This window comes from Heterodontus francisci, chromosome 27 (assembly GCF_036365525.1).
Source record: "Heterodontus francisci isolate sHetFra1 chromosome 27, sHetFra1.hap1, whole genome shotgun sequence".
Taxonomy (NCBI): domain Eukaryota; kingdom Metazoa; phylum Chordata; class Chondrichthyes; order Heterodontiformes; family Heterodontidae; genus Heterodontus; species Heterodontus francisci.
Window position 1 is genome coordinate 75021272 of NC_090397.1, and position 22878 is coordinate 75044149.

At 43.7% G+C, this 22878-nt stretch overlaps 1 protein-coding gene across 1 annotated transcript in view; it reads left to right on the plus strand.

Moving 5' to 3' along the window:
• The window catches only part of LOC137384960 (protein piccolo-like), a 631016-nt gene that overhangs the window by 467506 nt on the left and 140632 nt on the right, over positions 1-22878 (plus strand). The gene's annotated exons all lie outside the window — the stretch shown is intronic.

Sequence of the window (22878 nt, forward strand, 5' to 3'; positions counted from 1 at the left end):
CTCAAGTGATATCAAGAAACAGCTGAATGCACTGGACACAGTAAAGGCTATGGGTCCTGACAACATCACGGCTGTAGGACTGAAGACTTGTGCTCCAGAACTAGCTGCGCCCCTAGCCAACCTGTTCCAGTACAGCTACAACACTGGCATCTACCCGGCAATGTAGAAAATTGCCCAGGTATGTCCTGTACACAGAACGCAGGACTATCAGCAAAGTGATGGAAGGTTCGTCGACAGTGCTATCAAGCGGCACTTACTCAGCAACAACCTACCAACAAATGCTCAGTTTGGGTTTCACCAGGGCTAATCAGCTCAAGATCTCATAGAGTTATATAGCACAGAAACAGGCCCTTCAACCCACTGTGTCCGTGCTAGCCATCAAGCCTATCTATTCTAATCCCATTTTCCAGCACTTGGCCCGTAGCCTTGTATGCTATGGTATTTCAAGTGCTCATCTAAATACTTCTTAAATGTTGTGAGGGTTCCTGCCTCTACGACCTCTTCAGGCAGTGTGTTCCTGATTCCAACCACCCTCTGGATGAAACTTTTTTTCCTCAAATCCCCTCTAAACCTCCTGCCCCTTACCTTAAATCTATGTCCCCTGGTTATTAACACCTCCGCTAAGGGAAAAAAATTTTTTCCTATCTATGCCCCTCATATTTTTGTAGACCTCAATTAGGTTCCACCCCCGCCCCCCCTCAGCCTTCTCTGCTCTAAGGAAAACAACCCTAGACTATCCAGTCTCTCTTCATAGCTGAAATGCTCCAGCCCAGGCAGCTTCCTGGTGAATCTCCTCTGCTCCCTCTCCAGTGCAATCACATCCTTCCTTTAGTGTGGTGCCCAGACTGTACACAGTACTCCAGCTGTGGTCTAACTAGCATTTTATACAGCTCCATCATAACCTCCCTGTTCTACATTCTATGCTTCAGCTAATAAAGGCAAGTATCCCATATGCCTTCCTAACCAACTTATCTACCTGTGCTGCTGCCTTCAGTGATCTATGGACAAGTACACCAAGGTCCCTCTGTACTTCTTATGGTCCTACCATCCATCGTATATTCCCTTGCCTTGTTAGTCCTCCCAAAATGCAACACTTCACACTTTTTAGGATTAAATTCTATTTGCCACTGCTCTGCCCGTCTTACCAGCCCATCCTGTAATCTAAGGCTTACCTCCTCACTATTTACGACACCACCAATTTTCATGTCATCGGCGAACTTACTGATCATACCTCCTATATTCACGTCTAAATCATTAATTTACACTAAAAACAGCATGTATCCCAGCACCTCATTACAGCTTTGGTCTAATCATGGATAAAAGAGCTGTACTCCAGAGGTGAGGTGAGAGCAATTGTCCTTGACATCATGGCAGCACTTGACTGAGTTGAGTATGGAATAAGATCATAAGAAATAGGAGCAGGAGTAGGCCATTCCACCCCTTGAGCCTGCTCCACCATTCAATAAGATCATGGCTGACTTAACTCCACTTTCCTGCCTGCCCCCCATAACCCTTGACTCCCTTGTAGATCAAAAATCTGTCTATAAGATCATAAGAAGTAGGAGCGGTAGCCAAACTCAAGTCAATGGGAATCAGAGGGAAAATTCTCCACTGGTTGGAATCATACCTAGCACAAAGGAAGACGGTTGTTGCAGGTCAGTCCCAGTCCCAGGTCCCAGTCAAGTCCCAGGACATCACTGCAGGAGTTCCTCAGGTAGTGTCCCAGGTCCAACCATCTTCAGCTGCTTCATCAATTACCTTCCCTCCAACATAAGGTCAGAAGTGGGGCTGTTCGCTGATCATTGCACAGGGTTCAGCACCATTTGCGACACCTCAGCTACTGAAGCAGTCCATGCCCGCATGCAGCAAGACGAAAAAAACATTGAGGCTTGGGCTGATAAGTAACATTTGCGCCACACAAGTGCCAGGCACTGACCATCTCCAACAAGAGAGAATCTAACCATCTCCCCTTGACATTCAATGGCATTACCATCGCTGAATCCCCCACTAATCAACATCCTGGGCGTTACCATTGACCAGAAACTGAACTGGATCAGCCGCATAAATACGATGGCAACAAGAGCAGGTCAGAGGCTGAGAATTCTATGGGGAGTAATTCACCTCCTTTTCTCCCTAATGCCTGTCCACCATCTACAAGGCACAAGTTAGAAGTGTGATGGAATACTCTCCATTTGCCTGGATGAGTGTGACTCCAACAACACTCAGGAAGCTCGACACCATCCAGGACAAAGCAGCCCACTTGATCGGCACCCCATTCATCACCTTAAACATTCAATACTCCAACACCAATGCACAATAGCAGCAGTGTGTACCATCTACAAGATATACTGCAGCAACTCACCAAGCCTTCTTTGATAGCACCTTCCAAACCCATGGCCTCTACGACCTAGGACCAAGGCAGCAGGTGCATGGGAACACCACCACCTGCAAATTCTCCTCCAAGCTGCACACCATCCTGACTTGGAACTATATCGCCGTTCCTTCACTGTCACTGGGTCAAAATCCTGGAACTCCCCCCTAATAGCACGTTGGGTGTACCTACACCACATGGATTGCGGCAGTTCAAGAAAATAGCTCACCACCACCTTCTCAAGGGCAATTAGGGTTGGGCAACAAATGTTGGCCTAGCCAGCAATGCTCACATCCCATGAAAGAATCAAAAAAGATAAGTTACGATCTGTTGTAATTAAATCTGTTGGTTCTATTCACTCCCTCTATGTGGCTGAAACCTAACAAAGCACAAGTTAAAATTCAAGCACGACACTAGTTGTTCGTTTCATACACATGGCCGATTTAACATGGCCATTTTCTTGGGCAGTTTAGGTGCATGCTTTACTCAGACCAAAACCTCTTAAATATATTCAAATCAGACTATCACTTTGATGGGACTGCAGTGCTGATGTAACTGCCTACTGAATAGAATGCTTGCCATGAACACCTGGCAGGCACACAGCAGAGACAAAGACTGTGTCAGGTCTGTGTAAAACTTAGATCTGTTGGCCCTGGTGGATCAAAATTGCTCTTCTAGGCCCAGATGTATGGACTGCTACACCCTGGGATCCCCTCGTCACACTGCAAACCCCAGCATGAGTAAATCTGAGACAAATTGGGAATCAAACCTGCGATTCTCTGGTCTGTATGGCTTAGCCACATAATCAGTATCAATGTAACCATCAGGGGAGCTTTCCACTGCCAGTTTCAAAGAGAAATACTCAATTCATAATCTTTGGGATGATTTGTTGTGAGCTGTTACTGCCTTGAAGACTGAGGCCTCAACAGTACGAAAATAAAACTCACTGGTGCTACACCTCAGTCAGCGTTGTATAGCTCAATCAGTAAGTTAGATGTACTGATGGAAAGCAATGTTTGAACAATATTCCCTGAGATTTTCTTGCATGCCTGGAATTTTAAATATGTGCAAGTCAAGAAAGGTCCCCAATGTCCTGATTGTATGTGTGGGCTTGTGTATTAGAGACTATATGATACTTGGAAGTGAAAGTGAAAGGAATTCAGGGTTTTGGGGAAACACCTGACCTGGGGGTTGTTGTAAGGTCAGATAGGCTTTGCAGCCACAATGAACAGCAGGAAGCAAGAACTCTACTCTATTAAAGCTTGTTAAATCTTTGTTAAAGTTAAATCTGTGATTTCAAGTGTGATTCTTCAGCCTGAGCTGTGACATTGGCAATGAGGATATCAAGGGAAGCAATACAGAGGTAAATTTGGAGATATTTAAGTTTCTAACATGGCATTTACTGAAGCTGATATGTCTGCAGTCCGGGGAATTGAGCCATTTGATCTGACAGGTGGTGCCAGTTCCGTCAGTGTAAAATAGAAAGCATGCCAGGAGGAGTTTGAAGTGTATGCTGACAGTTGCGGTTTGTTTTTCAATGGGGCGACAGAGGTACAGAGAGCACTGCGATGGGCCTTATTGCTGTTCAAGGCGGGTGCGTTGGTGAAGGAGACTTTCAAGACATTGCCTGACATGGGAGAAAAGGTGGATTATGAACGTGCAGTGAAAGCTTTGAAGGACCATTATATGGTGATGCCAAATGCCACATTCCAAAAGGCAAGTTTTCCATCAAATGAGACAGAAAGAGGGGGAGACAGTAGCTCAGTTTGTGACTCTTTTGAGGAAGGCATCGGATGGATGTAATTATGTTGTGACAGATCTGAATAACCAGACAATGGATCAGGTGGTCCAATATTGCAAGTCAGATACATTGGCTGCTGGAAGGAGGAGGTGACTGAACATCGGATGACATCGGAGAGATGTGACTAGTGGTGTTCCGCAGGGATCAGTGCTGGGACCTTTGCTCTTTGTAGTATATATAAATGATTTGGAGGAAAATGTAGCTGGTCTGATTAGTAAGTTTGCGGACGACACAAAGGTTGGTGGAGTTGCAGATAGTGATGAGGATTGTCAGAGGATACAGCAGGATATAGATCGGTTGGAGACTTGGGCAGAGAAATGGCAGATGGAGTTTAATCCCGGTAATGCATTTTGGAAGGTCTAATACAGGTGGGAAGTATACAGTAAATGGCAGAACCCTTAGGAGTATTGACAGGCAGAGAGATCTGGGCGTACAGGTCCACAGGTCACTGAAAGTGGCAACGCAGGTGGATAAGGTAGTCAAGAAGGCATACGGCATGCTTGCCTTCATCGGTCGGGGCATAGAGTATAAAAATGGGCAAGTCATGCTGCAGCTGTACAGAATTTTAGTTAGGCCACACTTAGAATATTGCGTGCAATTCTGGTCGCCACACTACAGAAGGATGTGGAGGCTTTGGAGAGGGTACAGAAGAGGTTTACCAGGATGTTGCCTGGTCTGGAGGGCATTAGCTATGAGGAGAGGTTGGATAAACTCGGATTGTTGTCACTGGAACGACAGAGGTGGAGGGGTGACATGACAGAGGTTTCCAAAGTTATGAGCGGCATGGACAGAGTGGATAGTCAGAAGTTTTTTCCCAGGGTGGAAGAGTCAGTTACTAGGGGACATAGGTTTAAGGTGAGAGGGGCAAAGTTTAGAGGGGATGTGCAAGGCAAGTTCTTTACACAGAGGATGGTGAGTGCCTGGAACTTGCTGCCAGGGGAGGTGGTGGAAGCAGGTACAATAATGACGTTTAAGAGGCATCTTGACAAATACATGAATAGGATGGGAATAGAGGGATTCGGTCCTCGGAAGTGCAGAAGGTTTTAGTTTAGGCAGGCATCAAGATCGGCGCAGGCCTGGAGGGCCAAATGGCCTGTTCCTGTGCTGTACTATTCTTTGTTCTTTGACACTTCAAAAATGACGGCTGCATTGGAAGCAGTGGATGGACAAGTTCACAGCATGAAACTTAGTCCTGTCTCCACCATCAGCACAACAAAATCTGAGGTTAATCGAGTGACAAAACGGAATCCAGATACACGTAAATGTAAAGAGCAAAAGTCTGAAAGAGAGTGTTTCAGATGTGGCAACTTGGGGCACTTTGGAAGAGATGATTGCTGCTCTGCCAAGGGAAAGATATGCAGAAAATGTAGGGGAAGAGACTATTTTTCCAAGAAGTACAGAAGCAAAGTTGAACAGAGTGGGAAGCCTGGCAAACCATGTAAAGGAAAGAGAGATGGAAGTAGTACAACTGTGAGATGAGTTGAAGAAGATGCAGTGAGTGAGGACATGAATAGTAATCATTGATACATGTTTCCTGTCAATGGAAGCAACCATGAGAACGTTCCAGTGATTGTTGGGGGTGTTGAAGTGAGCATTATTGTAGATTCAGGCAGTCACAGTAATGTCATCAGCAGAGCACTGTGTGAGGAACTGAAGATAATCAAGTGCAGCATCTCAAAAATGTGTCAAAAAGCTTTATCCTTACACATCTAAAACCCCACTTCAGACTGTTGGATGCTTCACTGTGAGTGCGAGAGCTGGGAGTCTGAGCATGGAGGCAGAATTCATAGTGATTGAGGAGGATGGTGAGCCTCTTCTGAGTAGAGAAACTGGTCAAGCCTTTGGGGCGCTACACATTGGATTGAAAGTGAATTCTGTGAAATCCTATACAGAGTTTCGCAAGGAGTTTAGACCAGTATTTCGAGGAATTGGGAAGTTGCACAACTACCAAGTGAGATTAGTAATTGACGAGAACATGAAGCCTGTAGCTCTGCCGATACGCAGAACACCTTTTGGTCTGAGAGGGAAGGTTGAAGCAAAGATGAAAGAACCGGTTCATCAAGACATCATAACAGCCAGTTGAAAGACAAACACACAGATCTTCACCAGAGAAGGAAGCTGCGGTTTGTGGCAGTTCATGCTGCACACAGAGTAATAACAACTAGAGAAATTGAAAGAGAGTCAGACAGCGATCCAGCATGAAATCAGACAGAGAATCCGAGCTGGAAATTGGGAAAATTGCCCATTCAGAGCATACATCGTTATATGAGATGAACTATGCACAACTGGGAGGTGTATTCGCAGAGGCAACAGACTTATAGTGCCTCAAAAGCTTAGGCCTAGACTGGTGATGCTAGCACCTGAGGGCCACTTAGGAGTGGTTGGTACCAAGCAAAACTTACGAGCCAAAGTATGGTGGTCAGGGATGGAGAAAGATGTGGAGCAGTTTGTTAAAAGATGGCAATAGATCCAATCCACCAGAACCAGTTGTTATGGGTAGTAGAGAGATACAGCACTGAAACAGGCCCTTCGGCCCACCGAGTCTGTGCCGACCATCAGCCACCCATTTATACTAATCCTACATTAATCCCATATTCCCTACCACATCCCCACCATTCTCCTACCACCTACCTACACTGGGAGCAATTTACAATGGCCAATTTACCTATCAACCTGCAAGTCTTTGGCTGTGGGAGGAAACCGGAGCACCCGGCGGAAACCCACGCGATCACAGGGAGAACTTGCGAACTCCGCACAGGCAGTACCCAGAACCGAAGCTGGGTTGTTGGAGCTGTGAAGCTGCAATGCTAACCACTACACCACTGTGCTTCTTTGTTTTTTAAGATAGGTTTTAAGGATGTATGGTTGAATTATGGACATTGATTCATCCGGAAGCTTGAAGAGATGCTGAACTTTGTGTTTTTTAAAAGAAGTCACCCGAAGATTTCCTGGACTTGGCTTGTAAACAAACCCCTACTGGAAGGCACCTGTTTTCAGATAAAATACCAGCAGGGAGCTTGTTGTATTGACTTGGAGAAGATGTTTACAGAGAAGTGAGAGGTAAAGATTTATAGGGGTCAGGAGGCTTGATTCTTGTGACATTGTTTTGGTTTCACTTTGGACAGGGAGGTGGAGGGAAAATTGCTTGGAAGACAGTTGGTTTTTGCCTGCCAAGGAAACCCAGCTCATCTCTTTCTCTCCCTTTGAAATAAACCTGTGTGTCAGTCTCCTCTTTCCTCCTGTATTTGAAAAAAACGCTGCATATCAAATGTGTGGGAATTGAAACCCCTGTTGCCACATTTCTGCTTTCAGGCCTGTGTGTGTGTGTGTCGCTAAGGTAAAACAGGGAACTTTTATATTTCAATCTGTGTGTTTATGCTTTATTTCATTATTGATTAAGACTTGTTTTATAATAAACTGATAGTTTTGTGGTTTATTAAAGAAACCTGGTTGGTGTGTTTTATTCTGGGAGAAATAGAGGCCGGAATTTTACCCACCGCCCCCACCCCCGCAAAGAGTGGGAAAGTGGTGGGTGGGGGAAATGGAGCGGGAGGCTCGGAGGGCCCTTCCCGACCCTCTCCTAACTCTGCCGCCACTTTTCGCAGGGCAGTGGTGGCGAAAAATGGCACGCCTGCCCCAGGCCAATCCCCACGGGGAATATACTCATGGCTAGTCAGGCGGCCCAGCACCAACAAAAGCCGCCTGACAAAAGCAGGCGGCCGCCCCCGCTGCCCCAATCACACCTATCACGTCCCACCTGCCGTCTCCCCAATTGACCAGCCTTGCCTCGCCGGAGTCCAACCGATCACCCCGGCGGGGCAACAAAACCTTGCCTTGATTCCGGGGCTCCCTGACATCATCTTCTTGAAGCTGGACTACAGTCCCAGCAGTGGCCACCGCTCCTTGTGGCACTGCTGGGACAGAGAGCTGCTGGCCCGCTGATTGGTCAGCAGTTTCATTAGGCGGGTCTTCCTGGGTCTTCCAATCTTCCAGGGTCCAATGAAGAAAGGAAAACAGTCCAACACCCAAAGTTTCAAACTCCTCTTTCTTCCAGTGATGACCACGGTAGATCAACAACTCGCAATTGAATCAATCTGGCTTTAGAATTTTTGAGGGATAAAAGATTGTCACAGTCTAACTTCCCTTCCTTCAGTTTAAATTATCAAAGATCTCTGTTTTGGGTTGACTTTATTTATTATTCTCTCAAAATTCTCTTCCTTCCGTTTAAATGGGCTAAGAGCACTTCTTTCAGGTGCTAACATATAGCTGTCTGTCTGTGTTCATTCTTAGAACAGTCTGTTTGCACTATAAGCCAGTTCAAAATTAAATTGTAACAAATGTATCTCTTGATGCTCAGTCTGAGTGGTTGTATCCAAGGTGTAACGAGAATGCACCCTTTGAATCGCAGTCTCCAAATGGCTGTATCCAAAGCAACGAGAATGCATTCTTTGACTCAGTCTTTAGAGCTTGCTTAAAGCAGTACGGCTCTTTTTCCAGCCTTAAAGGCACATCGCATTCTTCCTGAAAAAAAAACTAAAAAAATAACACTTGCCACAGAGCTTACTTCTCCACTCTTAATAATGCCCAGCCAGTGCTGGCTGGATCTTTATATATACACATTGGAGTACAATTAATTAATCAACACCCAACACCTGTTCATCCTATTACCTTCAACTACTAGGCATTTAACATCCATTAACAGAACTTAGACACTAACAGATTCCCCTCTTTTCTTTAAATTAAATACATACATATATGAAAATAAAATGAAAAAGAGACAAAATAATGACACATTTTCTATATCTTACATTTTTATACCATTAACCTTCAACAGCACCAGCCATTAACATACTGTATATTCCTCCTTAAACAAAAAATAGCTTGTTTAAAGAATTACAAAGCGATCTTAACAAAAAAAAAAATCCACGTTTTCTTAACTCATCATAACACAAGGCAACCCTCTTGTAGGACATCCAACAATTTCTTTGAACAAGCACCTCTCTTCGTAAAACAATCTGACAATTGATGACTTGCATCGTCCCATTTTATTTCTGAAATTTCTTTTCTTTCCAACATTTCTTTTATTCTCGCGAGATCAATCCTCAAACTCTTTTCCGTGACACTTTGTCGAATGGACATTATCCCAGAGGGAATGGTTCTCTATAAAGCATTCTATAGGAAAAGTTTTCTCCGATTGCCCCTTATATAAGAGTTCCTTTAAAATACTCGATAAATACATACCCATTTCTAATCGCTTCTACCAATGCAAGTGTCTCAGCAGCTAAGGTGCTTTTAACTATCATCTTTATTTTCTTCGATTTCCAGGCTAATGGACAACATTTATCATTTCTTCCCACCAAAGATATAATGAAACCTGCTGCGCTCGAATAACCATTGAGAAGATTAGCGTGTAAGGCATTGTTAAAAATGACTAATTTCATTTCTTCTGGGTCACCCAGTGCTGGAAACTTGATTGTACATTTGTCTAAACTCAATTTCTTCAATGTCTTATTTGCTTTCAGCACTTGCCCAACACTAGCATGTCTCAGCATGGTGCTCAATTCTAATACATCATAGCAAGCATCTGGCCTAGTTAGTGTGCACAACCAGTTTAATTGCTCGATTAAGCTCCTTAACTGGTCTACTGCTTCCTTGGTTGCAGAGTTTTCCTTTTGTGAGGAACTGGCCTGATTTATTGGGATCCTATGAGCCTGTGGAATTCGCTACCACAGAAAGCAGTTGAGGCCAAAACATTGTATATTTTCAAGAAGGTGTTAGATATAGCTCTTGAAGTCTAAAGGGATCTAAGGATATGGGGCGAAAGCGGGGACAGGTTACTGAGTTGGATGATCAGCCATGATCATAATGAATAGCGGAGCAGGCTCGAAGGGCCGAATGGCCTACTCCTGCTCCTATTTTCTATGTTTCAGTTTTCTAGGTAAGACTGTTGATTTAGGGTTACCCCCCAACTTAGTCTGCCTAATATTCAACCCTATATATTTAAAAGCTCTGGAAGCCCGATTTCCAATTTTAAATTCCTATAAAATTTTATCCACCACAAATTTCTCAAATGCCGCAGATCCTCCCCACAGAAAATCATCTACGTGCAACAAGAAAATGCCCTCTAGCTTTTCTTCATAGTATCAACTTTTAGCTGAATATAACCAGCTTTTAGTAGGACACAACATCTAACTGAAAAACCACAGACCTAACTGAAAAATACCACATCTTGGATGCATCATTGAGCCCATAAACACACTTGTTTAGCTTCCATAATTTCCCCTCTATATCTCCAACTTCTTTTGGTGGCTTTAAAAATACTTCCCTTTGAAATTTCTCCCCTTGCAAAAGTGCTGCTTTGACATCAGTGGACTTGCATTCCCATGAGTGTGTCGCTAAAAGGACTAGGAAAATCCTCAAACTTACTTTTCCTGTTGTTGGGAATCTACTCTAACTTCTTGGTTGCCTAGTCGTTCCTCAAATCCCCGAGCTACAAGTCTGGCCTTCACTTTATACGTACCATCAGGAAGTACTTTCTCTGTACAGATCCATCTATGAGACAATGCTGGTTGTCCTCTATCTGGCATCCGTGTATACGCCAAACTCTCTCCAACTGTCAAGTTCTTTTTGTTTTGCATCCTTTACCAACTTACCATCTAACTTGCTAATAGCCACTAGAGCTTCTCTATCGTAAGGGCACCTATTTCTTGTGGCACTCCTCTCCTGCTCTCTGGTCCTTGCTCTTGTGAGACCACGTCCCCTACTAGATTTACTATCCCTTTCTGCACTGCTACAACTCAACCTGTCCTTCCTACAACCAGACTTCCTTTCACAAGCTCGTGACCTTTTTCTTGGACTATGATCATCTTCAGGCCCACTGTCTGAACTTACACTACATTTTCTGGCCTTCCACATTTTCACTTGCTTCTGCCAATCTCTCGGTCTGATATCCTGTCCCTTGTCTTGCACATTCAGACAATGTTTGTATTTCCCTGTTTGTATTGCACTTCCTATAATGGTGGCTTCCCTCCATTCACTAGCTGCTTCTGGCATATCTGTCACTCTAGTCCCAACTTTCAGGAGTTGACCTTTGGGATAAATGGCCTTTTCTGGATCTTCACTATCATTTGGTCCACTCTCAGTCAGCCCATTATCTGCCACAATCTGTTGCTTGTAAAGGTCTGGCATATGTGCATCATCAGTGCCCATCATTTGTTCAGGTTCTGTAAATGTATAATCATTGCCAATAAGCTGTGAGGAATGTACTCTAACGGTTTGGTTGCCACGTTGCAAAATTACTGTTTTGCCATCAGTGCATATACCTTTTCCTGTGCCTCGCCATTCTTTTCGCCCTTCTCTTTTATAATACACCATGTCCCTGGTATTAAAATTCTTTTCTGGTGGCCTGATCCAATACCTCAAAGTCCTCCTGATTTTTTCTGAAACCTCCGCCTTAATAAATGCTGTTCTCCCAGCATGCATGGCATTCAAATGTTGTGTAAAAATTGAGCTAATCATAGTCCCTCTAAGTCCGGAGGATGATCCCACGTTACCAAATGTATTTTCGGATTCCTGCCATAAACCAACTGAAAAGGGCTGTAGCCCCATCTATTTGAAGCGTGTTTTTTGCATGTACTGCCATGCCAGAGCAGTAGTCAATTTACAATTTGGTTGTCAGCTAAAATTTTTCAGAGCATTTCATCAATCACAGCAGGATTTCTCACAAATCCCATTACTAAAAAAACTTTCTGCTGACGTGTGCATTGCTACAATATTCATATTTTCACACATACTCCTGAACTCATCATTGTCAAATTCTCCTCCATTGTCAGTTAGAAACCGAGTCAGTGCTCCCAGTCCTGTTCCTATCCATCTTTCCATTATCTTGTCCAATATTACTTTTTTGTCTTTACTATAAATTACCATTGACAGACGGAATCTAGTTGCTCTGTCTATAAAGTGTAGAAGAAAAATGTTTGTCTTTATCCCATAGCTTCAAGTCCATCGCTATGTTTTCATTAAAGTCCCTTGCTAGTGGGAGACTCATTATGTGTTGCGATGGTGTCCTCCTGTATCTTTTACAGATATCACATTTTCCACTGATACCTTCGATAAGTTTCGTGTAGTCAACATCTATTACCCCTGCATCTTTTAACAGAATCTTCAACCTGTGACATGATGGATGTGCAAACTGTTGATGTAGTTTTGAAATAATTTGCCTTTACTCCTTTAAATCCCTACCCCCAGATGCCATTAATACTTCTTTAACATCCTGCTTAGAGATGTTAGGTAAATTACAAGCAAAATACTGCAGATGCCGGAAATCTGAAACAAAAACAAAAAGTGCTGGAAATACTCAGCAGCTCTGGCAGCATCTGTGGAGAGAGAAGTAACGTTAACATTTCAGGTCAGTGACCTTTCATCAGAACTGGCAAAGGTTAGAAAAGAATTAAGTTTTAAGCAAATGAAGCGGAGGGGGTGGGGAAGAGAACAAAGGGGAAGGTGTTTGATAGGGCAGGAGAGATTAAATAACAAAGCTGTCCTGGGACAAAGGCAAAGCGTGTGTTAATGCTTGTGGTGAAAGACACATCAATAGTTCAGAGAGACTGTTAATAGCGGAATAATGAGCAACTCTGACTGCATGAAAAGCAGGCACATGGTTAAAAAATAAATTTTAAAAAGGCCAGTCATGCTCTGAAATTATTGAACTCAATGTTCAGTCTGCAAGGCTGTAGATTGCCTAATCGAAAGATCAGGTGCTGCTCCACGAGTTTGCGTTGATGTTCACTGGAACACTTCTTTGGCCTCCTTGTCTCGAGAGACAATGGGAAAGAGCCTGGAGGTGGTCAGTGCTTTGTGAAGCAGCGCCTGGAGTGGCGATAAAGGCCAATTCTAGAGTGACAGGCTCTTCCACAGGTGCTGCAGAGAAATTTGTTTGTCGGGGCTGTTACACAGTTGGCTCTCCCCTTGCGCCTCTGTCTTTTTTCCTGCCAACTACTAAGTCTCTTCGACTCGCCACACTTTAACCCCGTCTTTATGGCTGCCCGCCAGCTCTGGCGAATGCTGGCAACTGACTCCCATGACTTGTGATCAATGTCACAGGATTTCATGTCGCGTTTGCAGACGTCTTTAAAGCGGAGACATGGACAGCCAGTGGGTCTGATACCAGTGGCGAGCTCGCTGTACAATGTGTCTTTGGGGATCCTGTCATCTTCCATGCGACTCACATGGCCAAGCCATCTCAAGCGCCGCTGACTCAGTAGTTTGTATAAGCTGGGGATGAACGCTGGAGCAGGCCAAAGACAGAAATGTTGGAATAAGAGCAGGGGGAAGTGTTGAAATGGCAAGCAACCGTAAGCTCAGGGTCATGCTTTCGGACTGAGTGGAGGTGTTCCGCAAAACGGTCACCCAATCTGTGTTTGGTCTCTCCAATGTAGAGGAAACCACATTGTGAGCAGTGAATACAGCATACTAAATTGAAAGAAGTACAAGTAAATCGCTGCTTCACCTGAAAGGAGCGTTACAGATGTTAAAGGAATACAATAATGTCCCAAAAATAAAAGCAAAATACTGCGGATGCTGGAAATCTGAAACAAAAACAAGAAATGCTGGAATCACTCAGCAGGTCTGGCAGCATCTGTGGAAAGAGAAGCAGAGTTAACGTTTCGGGTCAGTGACCCTTCTTCGGAACTTCAATAATGTCCCAACTGTGTAAACTGCAAAGATACAAATTTCCCAAACACAATTGCCTTATCATGTTCCATAATCCACTTTCATCCGAACCTTTTTCATAGACGGTTTACTTAACAGAAAAGGTAATTGACTGGATACTACATGTGTACTAATAAAATGGTTTACCGCTGCTATTTTACACGGAATTACCACTCTTTTTAGTGATTTCAATGTGCTGTCATCCCCAAACCTGAAACAGGTCATATTCTTGGACCTTACTTAAAGAATCCATGTAACACCTTAACTAGTCCACTCCACATACTGTGGACATACATCCACTGTCTAGTACTGTGCAATTGAACAAATCTGCGACTAGGACACTCGTTACCGGACTGAAGCTTCTCGTGACCAGTACAATTCCTTCTGATTGATCAGTAGCGTCATCCGAACCTTCCGAACCTTCCACATCATGTGTCATCTCAAAATCCCTGTTATTCCCTTTTGTACAATGCAATGCATGATGATGCTTTGAGTCACATCGAAAACACCTGTTGACCACCTCTTGTTTATTCCTGGGGTTCAACCTTCTGCCATAATTACCCAATTCTTGCCATTTGTTATAGTTGCCAAAAGGGTTCTCTCATTCATTTTGTGTGTGATTCTCCTTTCGTATGTACATGTGGGCCCCACATTTGAATGGCCTCAATATGCTGCCAGTATTCCCCAAAAATTTTCAGTGTGTCAGACATCTAATTAAAAAGCGTATCTCTTTCTTTGAATCTAACTCAAGTTAATACCAAGAGCCTATCCATCTTCGATATCCTAGCACAATCCAACAATTTGACGGCAAGTTCCGAAGAAGGGTCACTGACCCGAAACGTTAACTCTGCTTCTCTTTCCACAGATGCTGCCAGACCTGCTGCGTGGTTCCAGCATTTCTTGTTTTTATTTCAGGTTTCCAGCATCCGCAGTATTTTGCTTTTAATTTGAAGGCAAGTACTGATCTAGGAATTTCCAAGTAGAATTACTGCAACCTTGCATATAGTCAATTAAACTCCAGAACATATTCTTCTGTGGAAGAACCATCCATTTTTCTAAATTCATCAAAGTCTGATCACGCCTCATAGGCACTCAATAAGTCATCTTGCATTTAAATTTTATCCATAAATTTTAAGAGATTGTCCAAACCTTCCTCATTGTCCAAATGATGAGCCTCTTGCTCCGAGAACACTTTGCCCCTGATCTTGCTTCTGACGGGAAGTGAAAGTGCAAGGTCTATTCCTTGCTTCCTTTTTGGTACAGACCGTAACCCCTGTCCATAGATCAATTTCATTCTTCCATTGATCATAAGGTTCGGCTTCACAAAACAGTGGTGGAAAATCATATCCCAACACCTTACACCTGGATATAAAAGCAGCTGCTGGAATTCTGAAACACAAACAAGAAATGCTGGAAATACACAGCAGATCTGGCAGCATCTATGGAGAGAGAAGCAGAGTTAACATTTCAGGTCAGTGACGCTTCATCAGAACTGGCAGATATTAGAAATACAAAAGGTTTTAAGCAAGTAAAGCGGGAGTGGGGCAAGAGATAACAAAAGAGGTGTTGATAGGACAACTCACATAGGATAACTGACCAGATGGTGATGGAGCAAAGGCAAACGGTATGTTATTGGTGTGTTGAAAGACAAAGCATTAGTACAAAGAGGGTGTTAATGGACAGAAAACTGAGTAGCCTGGCCCCGAGCACAAACATGAAAAAAACAGTGCATACGCACTGTAGAAACAAACTAAATAAAACTAAAATAAAATAAACACATAAAAAAGAAAAAATAACTAAAAAGAAAAATAACAAAAGGGGCCCGTCATGCTCTGAAATTATTGAACTCAATGTTCAGTCCGGCAGGCTGTAGTGTGCCTAATCGGTAAATGAGATGCTGTTCATCGAGCTTGTGTTGATGTTCACTGGAACACTACAGCAATCCCAGGACAGAGATATGAGCATGAGAGCAGGGTGAGTGTTGAAATGGCAAGCAACCAGAAGCTCGGGGTCATGTTTTCCAACTGAGCGGAGGTGTTCTGCAAAGCGGTCACCCAATCTGCGTTTGGTCTCACCAATGTAGAGGAGACCACATTGTGAGCAGCGAATACAGTATCCTACATTGAAAGAAGTACAAGTAAATTGCTGCTTCACCTGAAAGGAGTGTTTGGGGCCGTGGATAGTGAGGAGAGAGGAGGTAAATGGGCAGGTATTACATCTCTTGTGATTGCAGGGGAAGGTGCCGTGGGAAGGGGATGAGGTGGTGGGGGTAATGGAGGAGTGGACCAGGGTGTTTTGGGGGGCACGATCCCTTCGGAATGCTGACAGAGGAAGGGAGGGGAGGATGCCTTTCGTAGTGGCATCACGCTGGAGGTGGCAAAAATGGCGGAGGATGATCCTTTGGATGGGGATAGGGCCCTCAATCATGTCCGGCCCATTTCCCGCACCTCTACCCTCACCCCTTCCCCTCCCTACCAGAAGCGCAGCAGGGTTCCCCTTGTCCTCACTTTCCACCCCACCAGCCTCCACATCCAATGGATCATCCTCCGCCATTTTAGCCACTTCCAGTGTGATGGCACTACCAAACACATCTTCCCCTCCCTTCCCCTGTCAGCATTCCGAAGGGATCGTTCCCTCCGCGACACCCTGGTCCACTCCTCCATTACCCCCACTACCTCACCCCTTTCCCACGGCACCTTCCCCTGCAATCGCAGGAGATGTAATACCTGCCCATTTACCTCCTCTCTCCTCAGTATCCCAGGCCCCAAACACTCCTTTCAGGTGAAGCAGCGATTTACTTGTACTTTTTTCAATGTAGGATACTGTATTCGCTGCTCACAATGTGGTCTCCTCTACATTGGGGAGACCAAACGCAGACTGGGTGACCACTTTGCGGAACACCTCTGCTCAGTCCGCAAGCAGGACCCTGAGCTTCCGGTTGCTTGACATTTCAACACTCCCCCCTGCTCTCATGCCCACATCTCTGTTCTGGGATTGCTGCAGTGTTCCAGTGAACATCAATGCAAGCTCAAGGAACAGCATCTCATTTACCCATTAGGCACACTACAGCCTGCCGGACTGAACATTGAGTTCAATAATTTCAGAGCATGACGGGCTGCCCTTTTTATTTTTATTTTTAGCTATTTTTTCTTCTTTCTTTTTTATTTCTGATGTGTTTATTTTATTTTAGTTTGTTTAGTTTGTTTCTTCTGTACCTACCAACTGTTTTTATCATGTTTGTGCTTGGGGCCAGGCTGCTCAGTTTTCTGCCTATTAACACTCTCTCTGTATTAATGCTTTGTCTTTCAGCACACCATTAACATACCATTTGCCTTTGCTCCATCACCATCTGGTCAGTTATTCTCTGTGACCTTGTACTATCAACACCTCTTTTCTTATCTCTTGCCCCACTCCCGCTTTACTTGCTTAAAACATGTTACATTTCTAATATCTGCCAGTTCTGATGAAGCATAACTGACTTGAAACGTTAACTCTGCTTCTCTCTCCACAGATGCTACCAGATCTTACATCTGGTTTCAGTCATCTTTCTTCAAAGAAAAACTCCAATTACAGCTTCTCAAAAAAAACTCCAATTTTAATCACATGAGTGAAAACAAATCTTAGTCTCCAATCTGCACTTTCAGGCAACCACCCTCTGCTACCAATGTTAGAGATACTTCGAAGCCTGTTTATGAAGAAGACACTGAGACTAGGATGATATGGTGGAGACTGTTTATTGCTGGGCCATGGCTTACTTCTTCACTCCTAACAACACCCAGCCAATGCTGGCTGACTCTTCTTTATATATACACATTTGAGTACAATTAACTAATCAACACGTGTTATGATCGACCGTTCTTGTCAAAGCCCCCAATCAAAATATACGATTCTGATTGCGGTGGGACCAACACACTGTTAATTCAACCCCGTTGCTCCACAGATCGGCTAACATATCATTTTAAACTTTCCAAATTAAAGAAAGACCCAGCCAAATTGTACCATCTATTAACCCCTGAATGAGGCTAATCAAACCAGGTGTTTTAAAATCAACAAATTAACTCTTTAATTAGAAGAACTAAATTCCTAAACACTATGAAGATATAAACAAAATTTAAAATAGAAAAAAATTTGTGTCCTTGTAAATTTACAGTCCAACGTTGCTTGAAGTCCTCACAGAATGTTTGCTGAAGTCCTCCAGTGAATTTCAACAATTAACGACTTGCAAACACTTTCAACAGAATCAATCTGACTTCAGAGTTTTTGACGGATAAAAGATTGTCACAGTCTAACTTCCCTCCCTTCAGTTTAAATTACCAGAGATCTCTGTTTTAGCTTGATGTTTTAGAATTTTGAGAGATAATAATTAAACAGATTAAAATCCTATTCCTTCAGTTAAAATGGTTGAGAGATCTTTTTCAGGTGTGCTAAACATCACAGCTGTGTCCTCTGTCTGTGTTTTATGTTCGAACAAACTGTCTTCAACTAAAAGCCAGTTCAAAACTGAATTGTAACGAATGTATCGCATGACACTCATGCCCAGTGGCTGTATCTATGGTAACGAGAATGCACCCTTTGAATCGCAGTCTCCAATGGCAATGAAAATGCAACTTTCTATAACTCCTGAGGCTTGCTGGTTCCTAAAGCAATACTGATCCCTTGCAAGCCTTGAAGGCAAACCGCATATTCCAAAAGAAAAACTACAGGACCATGACACCCAGCCCCTAGCAGAATGAAACTCCATTCCAGATGATGCGTTTCATTACAATGGGTAAAAAAAAACAAATTGGAAAAACGCTAAAAAAAAATTCATGTATTTACCGATATACACATTTGTAAAAAAATATGTTTAGACTACAGCAACAAGTTCTACCAGAACATTTGGCTTAAAATTTTCAAAAGGTTGTTCCAGTTAACCCATTTCAAATTTACCAGCATAGTCTTCCGATTGTTTCATGTTTTCCTTCCAAGTGTCCCTATTGTCCATCACCTCAGCCATTTGAGCTGCACAGCTAGGATCACTGACCACTACTGGGTTCACTATTCTCTGAGAAGTTTCTCGAGTACCCCTTAACCTATGTGGCATCACTTGACACTGGAAAACCCTGTCCGGTGTAACAGAAGCTGATTTTTTCTTACCCTGGGGTGTCAAAGGAATTTGACAGTATCCTTCCAACACATCTGTCTCTTTAAGACACATTGTGTTGCCCACTCTGTCCTTACAGTCCTTTAAATGAGAATTTGAGTCTGCCTTCTTTACAACAGTGACTTTTCTAGAGTCTATGCAAGTTTGAGCTGATCCACCAGGTTTAATCATCAAGACCATCTGCGAATTCCAGCTGTCCTGACGAGGTTCATCTAAGCTTCCCTTCAGCATGCATTGCGCCTCTGCCTCCACCTGGGCCTGTCTGTCTGGGCCTAATCAACAAGGATGTCATTTTAAAGGAATGGCTCCCTCTATACCCACATCATGTGTGGCTAAGGTTGTACATCCTGGCTTATCCCCACAAACATTTTGAAACATTGTGAAAACGCTGTTTTGCCTCTAAGTGTAAAAGTCTATTATTTAATTTTCCTAGCCATTCTGCATTCGCTGATTGGATAGTTGGAGGTTCAATCTGAGAATTTCCTTGGCCTACTTCTGGCTCATCCTCACTATCCTTTTCCTTCTCCACAGTCCCGATTACCTGACAAAACTGTACTGGCTCATTCACCTCCCTGAGGTGGGTAATATGGTTTGAGAAAATTAATGTGACACAACCGGTTCTTCATCTGGCGATCAGGGGGGTCAATCAAATAATGTACTTTACCCACTCTTTTGATCACTCTATGTGGGCCACTGAACCGTGCTTTCACTGGTTCTCCCTGTGACAGTAACAACACTAATACTTAATCCCCTGGTTTTATGGTCGGTTGTGGTTTTCCCACCATTTTATAGGTGTAGCATGTCCTACAAAATTGTCTCACATCCTTTGTAAGACCTGGCCAGTAATAATATTTGCTTATGTGTGATTTGGTCTTCCAAATTCCCCTATGTCCTGAAAGAGGAATGTCGTGTGATAACCTTAATAATCCTTGTCGATATTTAGGTGGTACCACTACCTGTTCAACAACTGTCCAGTCTTCATCGGCAGGTCCATGAGGTGGTCTCCATTTCCTCCTCAAAACCCCGTTTGCCATATAGTAGCCTTCCGGAACTCCTTTCACCTCAGCTTCTGACAGAGCCGCCTTTGCTGTTTGGTAGATCTCTGGATCAGCTTGTTGTGCTGCAATGCTAGACGATCTGTTAAACATTTCATTTGGATTATCTAAATCCCCAAATAAGATTTCAGATGCCTGATTATCTATTTGTGGTGCCCCTTTTACCTCTGACAATGGATCCTGTTTAGCCATTGCTCGGGTAACTACACACGCAGGAAATATTCTCAGAGCTTGCTCCTGTAATTGCTCCGTTTCCTTAACTTCACATGGTTCCTCTGTATCTATAGGAGAAATTAATATTTTTGATCCTGCCAAATCGTTTCCTAGGAGTAAATCAATTCCCTTTACTGGTAAACTGTGGACAACACCTACAGTTACTACCCCAGTTATTAAGTCACTCTCTAGGCATACTCTATAAAAAGGTACGGGTATACACATCCCGCCAATTCCATTAATTAAAACATTAGCATTCATGGCGCTCTCTGGTGGAAACCTCATATCTTTCCCCAGCAAGAGTGTTTGGGTTGCTCCTGTATCGCTGACTATAATGATAGGTTTTCCTGCCTCACTTACAGGATACAGAGTTACTCTCCCCTTTGACAAAAAATCATTATAACTCTCAGGTAGTTTATTCTTAACCTCTACAATCCTCTTAGTTTTAGTATCTGCTTTCATATTCACAGCTGTCGTTAAAACTACAGCTTGTCTGCTATACTCTCAGTCAGAGTCTTTTCCTCTGTACTAACTGTGCGTACCCCAATAAGTCCCATGGGTTTACCTCACAATTTCCAGCATTCTGAAAGAAGATGACCTGTTTTGTTGCAATGATAACACTTTGGCTTGTGAACCTCACTTCTACCCTCAGCACCTTCCTTTCTGACCTGAGGAGGTGATCTTGGACATTCCCAGCTGTTCCTTCTTGTCCCCGGCTACTTGCCTTCCTTTCACTCTCCCACTTTCTATCCTTCTCGGGTTTATGGGGGTGACGGACAAAAGAGGTTGGCTTATTCACGAGCTCAAAATCATCAGCAATCTCTGCTGCTTGCCGAGCTTTCAAAACTTTCAGGTTATCTATATGAGTTCTCACTACTGAAGGAATGGAGCTTTTAAACTCTTCTAAGAGAATCAATTCTCAAAGATTCTCATATGTGGTTTCTATCTTTAATGCCTGTATCCAATGGTCAAAATTTATTTGCTTCACCCTGTCAAATTCTAAATATGTCTGCCCAGTCAATCTCCGGAAGTTCCTAAACTGCAGGGACTAACTCATACGCAGCGAGAATAGCCTTTTTTGCCATCTCATAATCTGCAGAAGCCTCTTCAGAAAGCATGGCATAAGTTTCATAATCTCTGCCTATCAGCCTGCCCTGCATGAGCAGTGTCCAGCTTTCTTTCAGCCATTTCATCTGTTTGGCTATTTTTTCAAAAGATATGAAAAATGCCTCCATGTCCCACGTGCCAGTGAGGCTAGAAATAGCAAGATAGTGCAGCTAAACACGTGGCTGAACAGCTGGTGCAGGAGGGAGGGTTTCAGATATCTGGACCATTGGGATCTCTTCAGGGACAGGTGGGACCTGTACAAGAAGGACGGGTTGCATCTAAACTGGAGGGGCACAAATATCCTGGCTGTGAGGTTTGCTAGCGTCACCCGGGAGGGTTATACTAGTGGGGGGGGTGGGAACCAGAGCAGTAGGGCAGCAGGTGAAATAACTGAGGGGGGACTAGTAAATAAGGCCAGTAAGACTAAGAGAAAGAGCAGGCAGGGAGATGTTGCGGAGCACAGCGGGACTGGTGGTCTGAAGTGCATTTGTGTCAATGCGAGAAGTATAACAGGTAAGGCAGATGAACTAGAAGCTTGGATTAGTACTTCGAACTATGATGTTGTTGCTATTACAGAGACTTGGTTGAGGGAAGGACAGGATTGGCAGCTAAATGTTCCGGGATTTAGATGCTTCAGGCGGGATAGAGGGGGATGTAAAAAGGATGGGGGAGTTGAATTACTGGTTAAGGAGAATATCACAGCTGTACTGCGGGAGGACACCTTGGAGGGGTCATGCAGCGAGGCAATATGGGTGGAGCTCAGGAATAGGAAGGGTGCAGTCACGATGTTGGTGGTTTACTACAGGCCTCCCAACAGCCAGCATGAGGTGGAGGAGCAGATATGTAGACAGATTTTGGAAAGATGTAAAAGCAACAAGGTTGTAGTGGTGGGTGATTTTAACTTCCCCTATATTGACTGGGACGCACTTAGTGCTAGGAGCTTGGATGGGGAAGAATTTGTAAGGAGCATCCAGGAGGGCTTCTTGAAACAATATGTAGATAGTCCAACTAGGGAACGGGCCGTACTGGACCTGGTATTGGGGAATGAGCCCGGCCAGGTGGTCGAATTCTCAGTAGGGGAGCATTTCGGGAGCAGTGACCATAATTCCATAAGTTTTAAGGTACTTGTGGATGAGAATAAGAGTAGTCCTCGAGTGAACGTGCTAAATTGGGGGAAGGCTAATTATAACAATATTAGGCAGGAACTGAAGAATTTAGATTGGGGGCGGCTGTTTGAGGGTAAATCAACATCTGACATGTGGGGGTCCTTCAAACGTCAGTTGATTAGAATCCAGGACCGGCATGTTCCTGTGAGAAAGAAGGATAAGTTTGGCAAGTTTCGGGAACCTTGGATAACGAGGGATATTATGAGCCTAGTCAAAAAGAAAAAGGAAGCATTCATAAGGGCTAGAAGGCTAGGAACAGCAAAGCCCATGAGGAATATAAAGAAAGTAGGAAGGAACTTAAGCAAGGAGTC